Source organism: Ovis canadensis, chromosome 11, assembly GCF_042477335.2.
Source record: "Ovis canadensis isolate MfBH-ARS-UI-01 breed Bighorn chromosome 11, ARS-UI_OviCan_v2, whole genome shotgun sequence".
NCBI classification, from domain to species: domain Eukaryota; kingdom Metazoa; phylum Chordata; class Mammalia; order Artiodactyla; family Bovidae; genus Ovis; species Ovis canadensis.
Genome location: NC_091255.1, coordinates 68,788,043 through 68,792,477, shown reverse-complemented (window position 1 = coordinate 68,792,477; position 4,435 = coordinate 68,788,043). Strand labels below are relative to the sequence as shown.

General features: G+C 40.7%; 1 pseudogene; it reads right to left on the bottom strand.

Annotated features, from left to right (window-relative positions):
• Positions 1–2,684: 2,684 nt before the first annotated feature.
• Positions 2,685–4,211, bottom strand: LOC138415447 (transforming protein RhoA pseudogene; annotated as a pseudogene).
• Between the last annotated feature and the right edge of the window lie 224 nt (positions 4,212–4,435).

Genomic DNA, 4,435 nt, shown 5'->3' with positions numbered 1-4,435 from the left:
TTTCTGGTATACAGCGAAGTGAGTCAGTTATAGATATATATCTGTTATATATATATATATATCTATATCCCCTCTTTATAGGATTCTTTTCCCATACAGATCATCACAGAGTACTGAGTAGAATTCTTTGTGCTTTACCATAGGTCCTTATTAGTGATCTATTGTACATACAGTAGTGTATATGTGTCAATCCCAATCTCCCAATTTACCCCACACCTTCCCAGTAATCATACATTTGTTTTCTATATCCATGAGTCTATCCCTGTTGTGTAAACAAGTTCATTTGTATCATTTTTTAAGATTCCACATATAAGCTATATCATATGATATTTGTCTTTCTTTGTATAGGATAAATTCTTAACTATTATTATGCTGTTACATTTTATGTATAATCTGCATGCTGCTGTTCTGAATTCACATAGTGCCTTCTCTACAGAATAGTAAAGTTTTAGAAACCTTCTCAACTATCCCCCAATTGCTCACGACTATGTAAGTCTCAGTTTGATTTTGTCTTGAGAAGGCTCGACGTTAAATTTGCTCGTCTATGTAATGACGTGTCAATACTTTCCTCCTAGTGGCAGCAAAACTAGGCTGTTTAAGAATCAAATGAAGGACATGTCCATATGGTGTCAAAGCTAAATGTTCTGTCCTGGGTCCCCTTTAATATTCTTAAATTATAACGTGTTATATTAAATCTTTGAAATTTGACACAAGAGATAAAAATCCAAACATTGTCTAACATTGCGTGGGTTGAAGATTAGTTCAGATTGTCCCGAGACAAGAGATGGCCAAGGAAGTTGTCTAATGAAAGATAGGATACCATGACTGCTTTCTCTTTCTGAAAGTGTTAATCAGATTACAAATTAATGCACTGCATGTAATGGGCAGAATGATCTCCATTCTGATCTATTTCTAACTGATGTAAATTTAAGCATTTCTTTGGTTCAATGAAAAGCCCTGAACTGGTGGTCTCTTTGAAGTGGTGATCTAGGACATCTGCATGCCTGTGGATGGTTTTTGTCAGAAAGACTGCATTTGTTTGAGTCCCCAAAGATGTAAATAAATTAAACAAGAATGCAAAAATTTGATAAAGCGTATGGCTCTGGAAACTTGATGCTGCATGAAAAATTCAAAATTTTGGTTTTTCTTCTTTAAAAAAAAATCTGATTAATGAGCACTTAAATAAGTAGGGATTTTCAGAGGTTATCATGAGTTCACTAAGATTATATTTTTTTAAGCATGTTACATTTTCTTTCCTTCCTCCCTCCCATGGTCTCTCTGCTTTTTTCAAGGAATACTATATTCATGGATTGACCAAGTGCTTTAACTTAAAGTACTTTGCTTACATAATTTTTTTTTTTTTTTTGGCAAAGACCCTCACAATATCAAGAGAATTATGCCACAATAAGGTTGTAAAATGAATCTCTTCCAACCCTTTGGGGAGCGGGGTGTGGAGGCAGTCAGTCCCAATATGCCTAATAGTATTACAGACTATTAACTTACAGTAGCTTAATAATAATTTATAACAATTTAGTAATCATGCTGGAGGTTTTAGGTAACTACAGCAGTGTGTAAAGAGTATGAAAATATGGTCAAGAAAAAATATTTAATACTGAACTAAGCATTATAGGTAGAAGGTTAATACCTATAAGAAGAGGTGATGAATCTTTGTATTATCAGGAATATTGCACCTTCAGTTTACTTCTAGGGACCATCCTTTTGCAAGTACATTGATTTCTAGATTTGCATACATTCAGAGAAAGCTATGAAGGTAGCAAGTGGTGATGGCTGGACACTTTTTTTTTTTTTTTAAATTTTGGCCGCATCACTCAGCTTGTGGGATCTTAGTTCCCTGACCAGAAATTGCACCTGGGCCCTTGGCAGTGAGAGTGCAGAGTTCCCATCACTGGACCGCCAGGGAATCCTCACAGTGCAGAGTGTTTAAATTTCCATGTGCATATAAATTAGCTGATTACCTTACTTAAGTTTTTAATTCTGATTCAGTAGGTCTGAGATGGGACCAAAGCACCTTCATTTCTATGAGCTCCTAGGCGATGCTGATATTACTGGTTTGTAGACAACACTTTGAATACCATGGCTGTAGCAGAATGGCTGGACGGTGCTGTGGGTCTGTTCAAATGGAATGGTTTTATGTTTATACTGGCTTATGTTTACCCTGTTGTGTGGGATTTTATCCTCACCTTGCTTGTTTGCTTGGGAGAGGACAAGGAGAAAACAGTAAGTAGGAGTTTAAGTTGGATATAGAAAACCCTGAGGAGAGGAATGGATGGATCTGGAAGAAAAGCAAGTCCAGAGTACTCAAGGTCCCAATGAAGTTGAAAAGCTGTCATCATAGAAGCGGCTGGAAAAGCAAGTTGGAAGACGAGGAGCTTATGAGTGAGGATTTTGAAAGTCAAAGAATTATAGATGATGACAAGATCCAGATGCAGCCCCAGAGGGTCACGACTGACATGGCGCTTGGGGTGGTGACGGTCTCACTGTTCTAGCACGCCCGGAAGGGTGAAGAGGGCTGGGGGGCTGCTCAGCTTTGGCATGTTCACGGCCGCGTACTTGGGGGCACTGAAGTGAAAGGCACTTATCAGTCTCGAAGCTCTTGTGGACACTTATCTTTTGATCTCTTGGGATTTCTCTTGGGATTAATTCATTCACATGACAAATGGTTATTTTTTTTTTTTTTGAATTTTCCATCTGACTTTATTTTCAAATACACTTTCTTTAAAAAAAAAAAACCAATACACTTTCTGTGAAGATGACAAATATCAATATTAGGAAATCCAATTATACAAAAAATACTACATCTAGTCTGGGGTAGATATGTTTATTTTTGGTAACATACATTAAGCGGCACTAATTACACAGTAGCTATAAGGTAACTAACATGAAACCACAGAACTGTAACTTTACCACAGCTGCGTGGACTTGGGCCTTTCTGGCTGAGCACATTTTCAAAAAACTGGATAGCCACTCAGAGCTATGCCAGTGAAATCTGTTAAAAGGAGTAAAGCTCTGAAGTGGTGACTCACCAGAGTACCTTGCAGCTGATAGATGACAGACAGGACATGTTAGTTATAAAGTAGTTACAGCTCAATTCACAAAAGTTACCAACAGTTTCTCTTTCTAGAAAGAAGCAAGAAGTTAAGAAATTCCTTGAATTAGCGCCTGGTATGTCAGGTGGGAGTGCAGAGGAGGGCTGTTAAGAGCAGTGTCAGAAGGACCCTGGTGGGTCAGGTGGGTTGGACATCATTAATAATCATGGTTGGCTTCTAAATACTGGTAGCAAGATGACTTCTGATTTGTAATCTTAGGTAAATTATAGATAAATGAAAAAGGCCAGTAATCATACACTAAGATTAATAAACAGCACTTCAAAATTAACCGCATGAGGGCTGTGCTTGCAGCAGGGGTTTCACAAGACAAGGCACCCAGATTTTTTCTTCCCACGTCTGGCTTGCAGAGCAGCTCTCGTGGCCATTTCAAAAACCTCCCTCACTCTATCTTTGGTCTTTGCTGAACACTCCATGTACCCAAAAGCACCAATCCTGTTTGCCATATCTCTGCCTTCTTCGGGTTTTACTGGCTCCTGCTTCATCTTGGCCAGCTCCCGCCTTGTGTGCTCGTCGTTTCGAAGATCCTTCTTGTTCCCAACCAGGATGATGGGCACGTTGGGACAGAAATGCTTGACTTCTGGAGTCCATTTTTCTGGGATGTTTTCTAAACTATCAGGGCTGTCAATGGAGAAACACATCAGTATAACGTCGGTATCCGGGTAGGAGAGAGGCCTCAAGCGATCATAATCTTCCTGCCCATCTGTGTCCCACAAAGCCAACTCTACCTGCTTTCCATCCACTTCAATATCTGCCACATAGTTCTCAAACACCGTAGGGACATACACCTCTGGGAACCGGTCCTTGCTAAAGACAATGAGCAAGCAAGTCTTGCCACAGGCTCCATCTCCAACAATCACCAGTTTCTTCCGGATGGCAGCCATTGCTTACAAATGTGCTGCAAGACCCACGGCCTGTATAGCAGAAGTTCTACAAAGTGCCCTGAACTTCTCAGATGAAAGGCACTCAGACGACGACTCCGAGTCCGGCCTCTCCGCGCCGCGGACGCTTGTCCTCGAGTTGCAAGCTCGAAGACTACAGCGGGTGGCTGAGGAGGCGGCGGCTGGCTAGCGAGACAACCGACGGAGAGCGACGGGCGGGGAGCGCGAGAAAACCCGACAAATGGTTATTGAGTGTTTACTAGGAGTGAAACACTGTCTCTGCGTGGCATGACGGATACCATTCTGAACCAGACGGTGCTTGCGTTCTGGTGGGGTTGCGCCTCTGGAGTCCTTGTTTCCATGTGGATGACATGTCACAAAGGATCACAGAATGATATATGTGGGAAAAGAATCTAAAACAGAGTGGTT